This window comes from Sus scrofa, chromosome 11 (assembly GCF_000003025.6).
Source record: "Sus scrofa isolate TJ Tabasco breed Duroc chromosome 11, Sscrofa11.1, whole genome shotgun sequence".
NCBI classification, from domain to species: Eukaryota; Metazoa; Chordata; class Mammalia; order Artiodactyla; family Suidae; genus Sus; species Sus scrofa.
Genome location: NC_010453.5, coordinates 69,304,876 through 69,320,639, shown reverse-complemented (window position 1 = coordinate 69,320,639; position 15,764 = coordinate 69,304,876). Strand labels below are relative to the sequence as shown.

The 15,764-nt window shown below is 40.5% G+C and overlaps 1 protein-coding gene across 9 annotated transcripts in view; it reads left to right on the top strand.

The window, feature by feature from the left end:
- The window catches only part of GGACT (gamma-glutamylamine cyclotransferase), a 61,856-nt gene that overhangs the window by 28,901 nt on the left and 17,191 nt on the right, over positions 1-15,764 (top strand). For 2 of the 9 annotated variants that reach the window (XM_005668515.3, XM_021065868.1), the window contains exon 3: positions 9,994-10,067. The exons of 5 other annotated variants lie outside the window; for them this stretch is intronic. The gene's annotated coding sequence lies outside the window, so the exon portion shown is untranslated. Of the gene's footprint in view, positions 1-4,876; positions 5,041-9,993; positions 10,068-15,764 lie in introns of all 9 variants that reach the window. 2 more of the 9 variants (XM_003357886.5, XM_021065871.1) reach the window with 2 other exon arrangements.

Sequence of the window (15,764 nt, the reverse complement as noted above, 5' to 3'; positions counted from 1 at the left end):
TTGTGTATGGTGTGAGGGTGTGTTCTGGTTTCACTGACTTATATGAAGCTGTCCAGTTTTCTGAGCCCCACTTGCTGAAGAGATTATCTTTTTCCCATTTTATATTCTTGCCTCCTTTGTCGAAAATTAATTGACCACAGGTGTCTGGGTTTATTTCTGGACTCTGTATTCTGTTCCATTGGTCCATATATCTGTTTTGGTCCCAGTACCACACTATCCCGATTACTCTAGTTTTGTAATATTGTCTGAAGTCTGGAATAGTTATGCCTCTTGCTTGGTTTTTGTTCCTCAGGATCGCTTTGGCAGTTCTGGGTCTTTTATAATTTTTTTGATTGTTTATTCTAGTTCTGTGAAAATGTCATGGGTAATTGGATAGGGATCACATTAAATCTGTAGATTGTTTGGGGGTAGTATGGCCATTTTAACAATACTAATTTTTCTAATCCAGGAGCATGGGATATCTTTCCATTTCTTTGACTCTTCTTTGATTTACTTTATCAATGTTTTATAGTATAAGTCTTTCACCTCCTTGGTCAGGTTTATTTCTAGGTATTAATTTTTTGAGGTGTGATTTTAAATGGTATTGTTTTTTATATTCCTTTTCTAACATTTCATTGTTAGTATACAGAAAAGCAACTCATTTCTGAATGGTACTCTTCTATCCTGCTACTTTGCTGTATTCGTTGATCAGTTCAAGTAGGTTTTGTGTGGAGTCCTTTGGATTTTCTATATATAGTATCATGTCATCTGCATAGAGTGACAATTTTTTCTCTTCCAAGTTGGATACCTTTTATTTCTTTTGTTTGTCTGATTGCTGTGGCTAGGATTTCCAATACTACATTGAATAAAACTGATGAGAGGAGGGCACCCTTGTCTTGTTCCAGATATTAGTGGGAAGGCTTTTAGCTTTTCTTCATTGAGTATTATATTGGCTGTGGGTTTGTCATAGCTTTTATTAAATGTTGAGATATGTTTCCTCTCTACCTAATTTGGTAAGAGTTTTTATCATGAATGCATGTTGCATTTTGTCAAATGCCTTTTCTGCATCGATTGAGATGATCATGTAGTTGCTGACTTTTCCTTTGTGAATGCGGTGTATTACATTGACTGATTTGCATATGTTGCACCATCCATGTGAACTTATGATGTATATGCTGTTGGCTTCAGTTGGCTAAAATTTTGTTGAGAATTTCTGCATCTATATTCATCAAAGATATAGGCCTATAATTTTTTTTTTTTCCTTTGGTAGTATCCTTGGCAGGTTTTGGTATTAGGGTGGTGGTGGCTTCACAGAATGTCTTTGGAAGTGTTCCTTCTCCTTCAGTTTTTTGGAAAAGTTTAAGAAGGATGGGTATAAGTTCCTCTTTGTATGTTAGGTAGAATTTGCCTGAGAAGCCATTTTATTTTGGGGGAATATTTTTATTACGTATTCAGTTTCACATCTAGTGAAATTATCTATTGCTTCTAGATTAAGTTTGGGTGGGTTGTATGTTTTTAGAAAATTGTCCATTTCTTCTGGGTTGTCAAGTTTGTTGGCATATAATTGTTCATAGTAGTCTCTTATGTTTTTTTGTATTTCTGTAAAATCAGTTGAGATTTCTCCTTTTTCATTTCTTATTTTGTGTATTTGGGTTCTCTCTCTCCCTTTCCTTTTGGTGAGTCTGGCCAGAGGTTTGTCAGTTTTGTTTACCCTTTGAAAGAACCAGCTCTTGGTTTTATTGATTTTTTTTTTCTATTGTTTTCTGAATATCTATTTTACTGATTTCCTCTCTAATCTTTATGATTTTCTTCCTTCTGCTAACTTTAGGTTTTGTTTGTTCTTCTTTTTCTAATTGTTTTAGGTGATAGGTCAGGTTGTTAATTTGAGATTTTTGTTTTTTGAGGAAGGCCCTATATTGTTAAGAATTTCCCTGTAAGAGCTGCTTTTGTGGCATCCCATAGATTTTGTGTGGTTGTGTTTTCATTGTCATCTGTCTTGAGGTATTTTTTAACTCTCTTTTTGATTTCCTCGTTGACCCACTGGTTTTTAGTAGCATGTTGTTTAGTCTCCCTGTATTTAGTTTTTTCTCATTTCTTACAGTTGATTTCTAGTTTCATGCCCTTGTGGTCAGAGAAGATGCTTGAAATAATTTCTGTACTCTTAAATTTGTTGAGGTTAGTTGTGTGCCCCAGTATGTGGTCAATTCTTGAGAATGTTCCGTGTGCACTTGAAAAGAATATATATTCTGGATTTTGGATGTAATGTCCTGAAAATATCAATTAAGTGTAAATGTTCTATTGTATCATTTAGAATCTCTGTTGCCTTACTGATTTTCTGTCTAGAAGATCTTTCTGTTGCTGTGGGTGGGATATTAAAATCTCCTCCTATTATCATATTCCCATCAATTCAAGAGGATATTATACTTGTAAACATAGATGCCCCTAATAAAGGAGCACCCAAATACATAAAACAAATATTAACAGACATAAGAGGAGAAATTGATTCCTTTCTCTCTATATTTTGTGACTCTGCTGTAGGTTTTTGCTTGTGGTTATTTACCATGGGGCTCAGTAAAACATCTTACAGATATAAGTCTATTTGACACAGGTAACAACTTGCCTTTGATTGCACCCAAAACTCTACTTTTACTCCCTGCTTTTTGTGTTTTAATGTCATAATTGACCTCTTTTATATTGTGTAATCATTAACAAACTATAGTAACTGTAATTATTAACACCCTGTGTTTAACCTTTATACCACAGTTAAGCGGTTAACACACCAAGTTACAGTATTAGAGAATTCTGAATGTGGCGGTGGTGTTTACCTTTACCCCAGTGTATTGCATATTTTTATATGTTTCCATGCTGCCAGTTAAGAGTCCTTTTATTTCATTTTGAAGAACATACGCATTTCTAATAAAGCAGGTCTGGTGGTGATGAATTCTCCGTTTTTGTTGGAGTAATTCTTTATTTTCCCCTCATTTCTGAAGGGTAATTTTGCCAGATAGGGTATTCTTCATTGGCAGTTTTTTTTTTTCTTTAGCGCCTTGAATGTATCATCCCATGCTGCTCTCCTGGCTGGTAAAGTTTCTTAGAAGAAATCCACTGATACGGCTTAATGGGTGTTTCTTTATAGATGACAATCTTTTTCTCTCTTGCTACTTTGGGATTTTCTTTTTGTCTTTGATTTTTGACATTTTTATTATACCGTGTCTTGGAGAAGATCATTTTAGATTGAAATAATGAGGTGATCTATAGCTTCATGATTGTGAACATCCAATTTTTTCCCCAGGTTTGGAAAGTTCTCATCCATTTTTTTCTTTAAATAAGTTTTCTGCTCCCTTCTCTCTCTCTTCTCTTTCTAGAACTCCAATACTTCATATATCACTTCTTTTAATGGTGTCCCATAATCCTCTTGAGCTCTCTTCACTTTTTTTTTTTTTTTTTTTTTTTTTTTTTTTTTGCTACAGTGTGTAGTAGCTTTGATTACGATTTACGTTGCCAGACTAGGAATTGAACCCAGGCTACCAAATCCTAAACACACTAGACCACCAAAGAACTCCCCTCTTCACTCTTTTTTTTTTTTTTTTTTTTTTAGGGCCTTACCTGCAGCATATGGAAGTTCCCAGGCCAGGGTTCAAATCAGAGGTGCAGCTGCTGGCCTAGGCCACAGCTACTGCAACGCAGGATCCAAGCCATGTCTGCAACCTACGCCACAGCTCATGGCAATGCCAGATCCTTAACGCACTGAGTGAGGCCAGGGGTCGAACCTACATCCTCATGGATACTAGTTGGGCTCATTACAGCTGAGCCCCAGCAGGAACTCCCTCTTCACTCTTTTTCATCCTTTTCTTTTTGTTTGCCTCTGACTGGGTTATTTCAAAGTTTCTGTCTTCTTTTTTTGGCTGTGCCCATGGTATGCAGATGTTCCTGGGCCAGAGATCAAACCCACTCCACAGCAGTGACCAGAGCCACAGCAGTGACCATGCCAGACCTTTAACTGGAACTCTATCAGAATGCCTGTCTTCTAATAAGAGATTCTTCCTTCTGTGCGACCTCTTCTGATGGTGACGCTCTACCGCAGTTTTCACTTCTTTCATTGAGTTCTTCAGCTACAGAATTTCTCTTTGGTTCTTTATTTCTGTCTTTCTGTTCATTTTCTCATTTCGTCTGTGTATTGTTTTCCTGATGTCAATGACTGCTTTTCTGGGGTTTCTTGTAGCTCAAGTTACCTGAGAACAGTTACTTGTAATTCTTCCAAGAGTAAATTGTAGATCTCCACGAATTTGGATTTGGTTACTGGGAGATAATTATGACCCTTTGGTGATGTCATGTTTCCTCATTTTCCATGTTCTGGCAGTTGATAGCTTCTTGCTTTTATGAAGTCAGTGCTAAAGCTTAAGTTTGTGCTTCCCCTGGCCTGCTTTTTGTGCATGTTCCCTAGCCTTCTTGGTAGCTGGCCTCGAGTGGGAAGAGGTGTGGGTGAGGCACATGGGATGCTGGCAGTGCCTACAGTTGGGAAGATCCTTGGGTGAGGCTTCCCAGCAGCTTGTGGACAGGCTTCCTGACGGAGTCCAAAAGGCAGACAGCATTTCATGACCTCCAAGAAATTGAATCTACTCTTCTTCCCATCTGCTCCCTGCCTTCAGTCATGGAGCCCCTGATTTAATACTCCGGATGCTGCTGGAGAGAATGAGTCTCTCTGGCAGTATCCCCACAGCTGGGGAAGCTGGGCACGCACCCACCCTCTCCCATTTCCCTGTGGGAGAAATCCTGGGCTGAGGAGGTCTTGTTTAGCCATAAACGGGCCACCTTGGGGGAGGGTGATGCTGGCATGGTCAGGCTGTTCCTCTTAGCTGCCCATTGTGTCCAAACACCTATTTTCCTGCTCCGGCAGAGTGCTGGAACCTCTCCTCTGGGCACCTGGATTCCACTGGGGTGTGCTCGTCCGTGGTGACTGCCCAAGTCAGTGTTCTCCAGCTGTTCCCAGGTTGCAGCTAAGAGGGGCTGGACCCATTCACAGACTCCTCCTGGTTACACAGCCTGTTACCTGATGCACAGGTGGGTGAGACACTGCCTCAGTCCCTTGGTGAATGGTGCTGGACCCCACAGCTTTCACAGAGGCACTTTTGTTTGTGGATGGATGCTAATTTTTGTTGTGGGGAGGGTGGACAGATCAAGGGACAGCTTATGACATCATGATGCTGGCATCACTCAGAGAGCCATTGATCTTAGTATCTGTTATGTGTTTAATTCCACGGTCATGTTTGTATAGCCTGTAGGAAGTACTGAGATACAAGCTTTGTTTAGTTTTTCCAATGTTATTTTCACTATTCAGGTTTCTTGAACTTTATTGTAAACATTCTAGAATTAGTTCATCAATTTCTACAAAAAGAAAAAACTCAGAACTTATTTGATTTTCATTAAGCTTATGTTGACTCTATAGTTCAATTTGGAGATAACTGTCATTTTTACAACATTGAATTCTGATCCATGAAAACATGGTATATGTCTCCATTTGTTATATATTTAATTTATGTCAATGGTGTTTTAAAATTTCATCTACACATCTTACATATATTTTGTTTATGTCTGTATGTATTTCAAATTTTGTGTGTGTGTGTGTGCTACTGTAAATGATACCAGGTTTCTTAATTTTTTTCTTTTTTCTTATTCTTTTTTAGGGCCGTACCCACAGCACATGGAAGTTCTCAGGCTAGGGATTGAATCAAAGCTGCAGTTGCCGGCCTACACCACGCCACAGCAACTCGGGATCCAAGCTGCGTCTGCGATCTACACCACAGCTCATGGCAATGCCTGATACCCAGCCCACTGAGCATGGCTGGGGTTGAACTTGCATCCCCATGGATACTAGTCAGATTTATTTTCACTGTGCCACAAGGGGAACTCCCTGGGTTTTTTTATTTCAAGTTCCTTTTTTTCTCTGCTAGTATATAAAAACACAATTGATTTTTGTGTATCGACCTTATGTCCTAAGACTCTGCTTAAATTCAGTTATTAGTTCCAGTAGCTTTTTTGTCTGTTCTTTAGGATTTTCAATACAATCATGTCAACTACAAAGATGGTTTTTTTTTTTTTTTTGGCTTTTTAGGGCGACACCTGTGGCATATGGAGGGTCCCAGACGAGGAGTCGAATCGGAGCTGTAGCTGCTGGCCTATGCCGCAGCTCATGGCAACGCTGGATCCTTAACCCACTGAGGGAGGCCAGGGATTGAACCCTCAACCTCGTGGTTCCTAGTTGGTTTCATTTCCTCTGAGCCACGACGGGAACTCCCAAAGATAGTTTTATCTCTTCCTGCCATGTATGCCTTTTCTTTCCCTTTATTACCCTGGCTAAACTCCAGTATCCATCCCAGTGGAATCACTGCCTTGTTTCCAATCTCAGGAGGGAAGTATTTGATTACTCATGATTAAAAAGGGCCTTAAGAGTTCCCTGGTGGCTCAGCAGGTAAAGGATCTGGCATTGTCACTGCTGTGGATTGGATTACTGCTGCGGTGAGGGTTCGAGCCCCACCCTGGGAAGTTCTGCATGTGTGGGTGTGTGGCCAAAAAAAAAAAGGTGTTAGATAGAGGTTTTTCATAAATGCCCCTTCTATTCCAAGTTTGCTGATAATTTTTATCATGAATTAATGTTTGTCAAATACCTTGTTTTGCATCTATTGCAACCCATCAGAAGGTTTTTCCCTTAGAATCTGTTAATATGAGATGCATTGATTGATTTTCAAGTATTAAACTTACATTCCTGGGATGAAATAGTTCTTGGTAATGATGTTTCATCTTTTTTATATATTTTGCTAGATTTGCTTTGCTAATATTTGTTTGGAACTTTTTTGCATTTATGTTCATAAGAGATATTGGTCTGTAGTTTTCTTTTCTGCAAGTTTCCTTATTTGGTTTTGTTATCAAGGTAATATTAACCTCATAAAAGGAGTTGTGAAGTGTTCCTTCCTCTTTATTTTCTGGAAAAGCTTAATACTGGCATTATTCCTCCTTAAATGTTTGGTAGAATTCCCGAGTGACGCCTTCTACCTCTGTGAGCAGAAGTTCATAGAGCTATTCCATGTCCTTTTTCTTTACTGAGCTTTGGCACTTTGTATTTTGTCTTTTTGCCATTGCTTGGGCTGCTCCCTCGGCATATGGAGGTTCCCAGGCTAGGGGTCTAATCGGAGCTGTAGCCGCCGGCCTACGCCAGAGCCACAGCAACACCGGATCCGAGCCGCGTCTGCAACCCACACCACAGCTCACAGCAACACTGGATCCTTAACCCACTGAGCAAGGCCAGGGATCGAACCCGCAACCTCATGGTTCCTAGTTGGATTCATTAACCACTGAGCCACGACGGCAACTCTGATACTTTGTGCTTTTAAAGCAGTTTTTCCACTTTATCTAAGTTGTAAAATTGACTGATATAAAGAGATTCTCATGTATCTACCACCCAGCAGCAGTAATGATTAAGATTTTGCCACATATGCTTCACTGATCCTTTTTTTTTTTAACTTCAAGTATTTTAAAGTTCTAGACACATAGTATTTCGCAAACCCTTGATACTTCCATATGTATCTCTAAAAAACAAGAATTCTTTTTTTTTTTTTTTTTTTGGAGTTCTCACCATGGCTCTGCAGAAACAAATCTTATTAGTGTCCATGAGGACGCAGGTTCGATCCCTGGCCTTGCTCAGTGGGTTAAGGATCTGGTGTTGCCATGAGCTGTGGTATAGGTTGTAAACGTGGCTCAGATCCCGCGTTGCTGTGGCTGTGGTGTAGGCCAGCGGCTATAGCTCCGATTTGACCCCTAGCCTGGGAACCTCCATATGCCATGGGTGCAGCCCTAAAAAGACAAAAAAAAAAGAAACAAATTTTTTTTTTTAATAGATGCATATGCCATTATCCATTCCTAAAATATATGTATATTTGCCTTTTCTAGGGCCGCTTCCCAAGGCATGTGGAGATTCTCAGGCTAGGGGTCTAATCGGAGCTGTAGCCGCTGGCCAATGCCATAGCCACAGCAACACCAGATCCTTAACCCACTGAGCAAGGCCAGGGATCGAACCTGCAACCTCATGGTTCCTAGTCAGATTTGTTAACCACTGCGCCACGACGGGAACTCTGTTTTCCTGAAGATATTAACTGTGATTCCTTGGTGTTATCTTTCGGTATATACCCGTAGGATTTTCCTGATTGTCCCAGAAATGTCGTTTTATAGTTGACATGTTCAAATCAGCACCTAGACAAGGTCCACACCTTACCCAGGGCTGTCATGTGTCTTAAGTCTTTAATCTAGAGTGGCTCACCCTCACCTTTATTGATTTACTTGTTTGTTTATTGTCTTTTTAGGGCCACACTCGTGGCATATGGTGGCATATGGAGGTTCCCAGGCTAGGGGTTGATTCAGATCCGTAACCACTGGCCTTCACCACAGCTCACAGCAACAAGGGATCCTTAACCCGCTGAGCGAGGTCAGGTTCGAACCTGCGTCCTCATGGATGCTAGTCAGATTCGTTAACCGCCGAGCCACGACAGGGACTCCTCACCCTCACTTTTGAAAACAGTTTCTCCCATAGAATGTGTCACATTCTGGGTTGGGCTATTTGCTTCCGGTTGGTGTCATTTGACTCTTTCTTCCACGGTAGGCGTTTCTTTAGTCTGAGAGCCACTGGGTTATGACTTGGGTCCCCTGTGCCCGGGGGCCCTTCTTTAGCTCTCCTGCCCTGGACGGGCGGAGGGGGGAGCCTCGCGTTTCATGGCCAGGGGAGCAGCTTCTCTGTCCAGCTCAGGCCAGGCCACTGCCGTCGGGTCTGGGTCTCCCTCCGTCCAGACTGCACTCAGTTATGTGTGGCACTGAATTACGTATCTTCGTCTTGCTCCCTGTGGTTTCCTGTGTGTTTTAAGTCTTGTCCTCACAAATCTGTTCTCACTCTCACCGTGTGTGTGTGTTCTACGAAAGCATGACCCATCAGAGACGTGTAGAAATCGCATCGCTTGATGGAGTCTCATAGCAGGAACACACGCTGGCTAAAATGCTCAGGCTATTCGCTTAGCAAAAAGGCGGGAGCAGCCTGCTGGAGCATCTCTGATCCTTCTCTTTCTTGTGACGGAAAGCACACTGTAAACTTCAGAGAAGAGAGAACATTCCAAGATGGAAAACAGAGCTGTTCTGTTGTTTTTGAAACAATTTTGAAAAAGTGGTTAAACTGAACGTAGCAATGTCTCTGACAACTGCCAAGCGGTAACAAGGTTTTTCACCTTTTAACTGGATTTTACTCTCCCAGGAGTGGGCTGCATGTCATTGTCTCTTGAGGGCTTCTCATAGCCAAGTATAGACCCAGTTGTGTGTTTTCGTCATGTTTAGGGTCCTGGGAACCATCCGAAGCACTAGAGGCCAAGGTGTGTGAGCCCAGGGAAGGCTGGTCTGGGTCTCCCAGCCACTGGCTTCTCACAGCTGGCTCCAGCTCTCACGTAGCTTTTATTTTTTAATTTTTTATTTTTTGGCTGCACCCACAGCATGCAGAAGATCTGGGGCCAGGGATTGAACCTACACCACAACAGTGACAACATTGGGGTCCTTAACCTGCTGAGCCAACCAGGGGACTCTGGTTACATAGCTCTATTTATTTATTTATTTATTTAAATTCAGGGCTGCACACATGACATCTAGAGGTTCCCAGGCTAGGGGTCAAATTGGAGCTTCAGCTGCCAGCCACAGCCACAGAAATGCCAGTCGGGCTGCGACTGTGATCTACACTACGGCTCATGGCAGCACTGGATCCTTAACCCATCGAGCGAAGCCAGGGATCAAACCCACAACCTCATGGTACTAGCTGGGTTTATTACCGCTGAGCCACAACGGGAACTCCTGGTCACATAGCTTTTAAAGTGGGTTTTGGGTTTGCTTTTTTGGGTGGGGATGTAGTGTCTAAGAGGGTTGGATTCACTTGGTTCAGGGCATCCAGTTCCTTCAAAGCCCAAGTCATTCCAGCAGAACATATTTTTCTAGGAATTTTGGAAACAAAGTATTCTGACTGCCATCAGGGAGCAGTGAGCAGCTGTATGTTCAGGATGCACATGAATGTGAGTAAATGGATCCATTTTCTGTATTCGAAAAACATGTTCAGTTACCTGCCCTTAAATTTCCTCCCCTACTCCTTTCTTGTAATTCGGAGTTTTAATTTCTCTCTCAGCTGTTTGAATTGAATTTTACTAGCGCTAATTAGGAAAGACCCAAAAGGATTTGAATGCTTTGGGGGGCACTTAATTAATCAAAAAGCCTTTCAGGCTTAATTTTGAGTTCTGTGGGGTTTTTTTTCTTTCTTTCTTTCCTTTTTTTTTTTTTTTTTGTGTGTGTGTGTGTGTGTGGTCTTTTCTAGGGCCGCACCTGCAGCATATGGAGGTTCCCAGGCTAGGGATCCAATCGGAGCTGTAGCCGCCGGCCTACACCACAGCCACAGCAACACAGGATCTGGACCACATCTGTGACCTACACCACAGCTCACAGCAAAGCCAGATCCTTAACCCACTGAGCAAGGCCAGGGATCGAACCCCACAACCTCATGGTTCCTAGTCAGGTTCGTTAACCACAGAGCCACGACAGGAACTCCTGTGTTTTCATTTTTTAAAAGGCATCTTTTAAAAAAAATCCTTCGACAGTGGAGTTAGGTGTGTGCACAGGTGTGTCGGGGGTGACCCCTTCTGTGCACTAAGGGGGCATCAGCTTTTCTAGATTTGCATTCTTCTTGCCTAGCTGAGGGGGTCCAAGTAGCCAGCATCTTTTTCGAGAATTTAAACTGGTTTTTAATAATCTTAGCAAAATGTAATTTTTAAAAGTTTTATTAAAGTATAGCTGATTTAGAACATCGTGATAATTTCTGCTGTACGACAGTGATTCCATTATACATGTACACATGTCCATTCGTTTCCAGATTCTTTTCCCATATAGACCATCACAGAATATTGGGTAGAGTTCTCTGTGCTGTACAGCAGGTCCACCGTTGGCCAGTCATTCCATATACCAGTGTGTACCTGCCAAACCCAAACCCCCAGTCCATTCCCTGCCCCCACCACCTGTCTCCTTTGGTAACTATAAGTTTGTTTTCAAAGTCTGTGAGTCTGTTTCTGTCCTGTAAATAAGTTCATCTGTATCCTTTTTTTTTTTAAGATTCCACATAAAAGTGATATCATGATGTTTGTCTTTCATTGTCTAAGTTCACTTAGTATAATAATCTCTACATCCATCCATGTTGCTGCAAATGGTGGGGTTTTTTCTTTTTAATGGCTGAGTAATATTCCATTGTGTATATGAACCGCATCATCTTCATCCATTCCTCTGTTGATGGACATTTAAGTTGCTTCCATGTCTTGGCTATTGCAGATAGTGCTGCGATGTATCTTTTGAATTGTGGTTTTCTATGGATAGAGAGATGCCCAGGACTGGTTTTTCTGGATCATATGGTAGTTCAGTTTTTAGTTTTTTTGAGGAACCTCCACATCTGGGGTGGATGTATCTTTTGAATTGTGGTTTTCTATGGATAGAGAGATGCCCAGGACTGGTTTTTCTGGATCATATGGTAGTTCAGTTTTTAGTTTTTTTGAGGAACCTCCATATTGTTTTCCATTGTGGTTGTACCAGTTTACATTCCCAGCAGTAGTGTAAGAGGGTTCCTTTTTCTCTGCACTGGCTGCACCATTATTGTCAGAAGACTTTTTGATGGCCATTCTGGCTGTTGTAAGATAGTATCTCGTAGTAGTTTTTTTTTTTTTTTTTTTTTTTGTCTTTAGGGCCGTGCCTGCATGCCTCTGGCACATGGAGGTTCCCAGGCTAGGGGTCGAATTGGAGCTACAGCTGCCAGCCTACACCACAGCCACAGCAATGCCAGATCCAAGCCACGTCTGTGGCATACACCACAGCTCACTGAAACACCGGATCCTTGACCCACTGAGCAAGGCCAGGGATCAAACCTGTGTCTTCGTGGATACCAGTCAGGTTCATTTCCACTGAGCCATGGTGGGAACTCTGACATAGTAGTTTTCATAGTAGTTCTGATTTGCTTCTCTCTAATAATGAGCAATATTGAGCATCTTTTCATGCGTTTTTTGACCATCTCTTTATCTTCTTTGGAGAAATGTCTATTTAGGTCTTCTGTCCATTTTTTGATTGGGTTTTTTTTTTATATTGAGCTTCATGAATTGTTTATGTATTTTGGAGATTAATTCCTTGTCAGTCACATCATTTGCAAATATTTTCTCCCATTCTGTGGACTGTCTTTTTGTTGTATTTATGGTTTACTTTGCTGGGAAAAAACTTTTAAGTTTAATTAAGTCCGTTTATTTTTGTTTCTATTTTTATTACTTCAAGAAGATATTGCTGTGGTGTATGTCAGAGAGTGTTCTGCCTATATTTTCCTCTAAGTATTTTATAATATCTGGTCTCATATTTAGGTCTTTATCCATTTCGAGATTATTTTTGCGTATGGTGTTAGAAAGTGTTCTAATTCCATTCTTTTACATGTGGCTGTCCAGTTTTCCCAGCACCACGTGTTGAAGAGACTTTTGTTTCTCCAGTGTATATCCTTGCCTCATTTGTCCTAGGTGTGTGAGTTTATTTCTGGGCTTTCTATCCTGTATTTCTGTTTTTGTGCCAGTACTGTACTGTTTTGGTGACTGTAGTTAGGTCATATATTCTGAAGCCAGGGAGTCTGATTCCTCCAGCTCCATTTTTCTTTCTCAGGACTCTGTGGCTATTCAGGGTCTTTTATGTTTCCATACAAATTTTAAAATTTTTTGTTCTGGTTCTGTGATGAATGTCAGTGGTAATTTGATTGGAATTGCATTGAATCTGTAGGTTGCCCTGGGTAGTAGTTATTCTGACAGTATTGATTCTCCCAAATCCAAGAGCATCTTTCCACTGGTTTGTGTCATTTTCGATGTCTTTCATCAGTGTCTTATAGTTTTCAGAGTATAGACCTTTTGTCTCTTTAGGTAGGTTTATTCCTAGGTATTTTTTTCTTTTTGATGTGATGGTAAATGGGATTGTTTCCCTAATTTCTCTTTCTGATCTTCCATTGTTAGTATACAGAAATGCAGTAGATTTCTGTGTATTAAGTTTTTATCCTGCAACTTTACCAAATTCATTGATGAACTCTTAACAGTTTTCTGGTAGCATATTTAGGGTTTTCTGTGTATAGTATCATACCATCTGGACACAGTTAATTTTACTTATCTTTTCCAATTTGGATTCTTTTATTTCTTTTTCTTCTCTGATTGCTGTGGCTAGGACTTCCAAAACTATGTTGAATAGAATTGGCAAGAGCAGACACACTTGTTTTCTTTTTGATCTTAGTGGGAATTCTTTCAGCTTTTCACCATTGGGAATGATGTTAGCTGTGGGTTTGTCAGATATTGTCGTTATTATGTTGATGTAGGGTTCCTCCATGCCCACTATCTGAAGGGTTTTTTCAGAAATGGATGTTAGATTTTGTTAAAAAAGCTTTTTCTGTATCTATTGAGATGATCATATGGTTTTTATCTTCAATTTGTTAATGTGGTATATCACTGATGTGTGGATACTGAAAAATCCTTGCATCCCTGGGATAAATCCCACTCAATCATGGTGTATAATCCTTTTAATGTATTGCTGGATTCAGTACTAGTATTTTATTGAGGATTTTTGCATCTATGTTCATAAATGATATTGGCCTGTAATTTTCCCCTTTTCTGTGTGGTTTATTTGTCTAGTTATGGTATCAGGGTGATGGTGGCCTCAAAGAGTGAGTTCAGAAGAGTTTCAGAAAGATAGGTAAATGTTTGATAGAATTCACCCATGAAGCCATCTGGTCCTGAACTTTGGTTTGTTGGAAGTTTGTTTTTTTTTTCCTTTGGGTTGTTTTTTTTTGTGTTTGTGTCTTTTTTTTTTTTAGGGCCACATCCCCGGCATATGGAGGTTCCCAGGCTCAAGGTCTAATCAGAGCTGTTGCCACCAGCCTATGCCACAGCCACAGCAATGCCAGATCCGAGCTACACACAGCTCGCGGCAATGCCGGATCCTTAACCCACTGAGCAAGGCCAGGGATCAAACCCACATCCTTATGGATACTAGTTAGGTTTATTACCCCGAGCCACAACAGGAACTCCAGATTTTTGTGGGTTTTTTTTTTTTTTTTTTTTTTTTGAGGAAGGCCTGTATTGCTATGAACTTCCCTCTGAGAACTGCTTTTGCAGCATCCCATAGATTTTGAATGGTTGTGTTTTCATTATTGCTTTGCTGAAGGAGGTATTTTTTCATTTCCTTTTTGATTTCCTCTTTGACCCACTGGCTTTTTGGTAGCATGTTGTTTAGTCTCCATGTAGTCAGTTTTTTCTCATTTCTTTTCCTGTGGTTGATTTCTAGTTTCATGCTATTGTGGTCAGAGAAGATGTTTGAAATAATTTCTATACTCCTAAATCTGTTGAGGTTAGTTATGTGCCCCAGTACACGGCCAATCCTAGAGAGTGTTCCCTGTGCACTTGGACATGCATATTGGAAAGAATGCATATTCTGTTTTTTTCAGATGCAGTGTCCCAAAAGTATTCATTAAGTCTAACTGTTCTATTGTGTCATTTAAGATCTATGTTGTGGGATCGGGAGCTTGGGCTTATCAGACACAACTTAGAATAGATTTACAAGGAGATCCTGCTGAGTAGCATAGAGAACTTTGTCTAGACACTCATGTTGCAACAGAACAAAGGGTGGGGAAAAAAAATGTAGTTGTAATGTATACATGTAAGGATAACTTGATCCCCTTGCTGTACAGTGGGAAAATTTAAAAAAAAGAAAAAAAGAAAAAAAAAAGATCTATGTTGCCTTACTGAATTTCTCTCTAGAGGATCTGTCCATTGATGTGAATGGGATATTAAAGTCTCCTACTATTATTGTATTCCCATCAGTTTCTCCTTTTATGTCTGCTAGTATTTGTTGTATGTATTTGGGTGCTCCAATTAGGGGCATATATATTGAGGAGTGTAATATCCTCTTCTTGAATTGATCCTTTTATCATTAAATAGTGTCTTTTTTTTTTTTTTTTTTTTTTTTTTTTTTGGTCTTTTTGCCTTATCTAGGAGATAAGGCACATGGAGAGTCCCAGGGTAGGGGTCTAATTGGCGCTGTAGCCACCAGCCTATGCCAGAGCCACAGCAACACAGGATCCGAGCCACATCTGCGACCTACACCACAGCTCACAGCAATGCTGGATCCTTAACTCACTGAGCAAGGCCAGGGATTGAACCCGAAACCTCATGGTTCCTAGTCGGATTCCTTGACCAATGTGCCACGGACAGGAACTCCAAATAGTGTCCTTCTTTGTCTTTCTTTATGGCCTTTGTTCAATAGTCAATTTTGTCTAATGGTGTTGCTACTCTAACTTTTCTGCCATTTCCATTTGCATGAAGTATCTTTTTCTACCCCCTCACTTTCAATTTATGTGTCCTTTGCCCTAAGGTGAGTCTCTCATAGACAGCATATTGTAAGCTCTTGATTTTTTTTTTTAATTCAGTCTGCCACTCTATGTCTTTTGACTGACATTTAAGGTAGATATTGATAAATATGTACTTATTGACATTTTAATCCTATTTTCCAGTTAATTCCATGTTTCTCCTTTTTCCTTTCTCTTTTTTTGTAGTATTTGTTGTAAAGCTGGTTTAGTGGTGCTGAATTCTCTTAGTTTTTGCTTGTCTTTTGTAAAACTTTGGATTTCTCCTCCTTCAAATATGAATGAGAGCCTTGCTGGTTAGAGTATT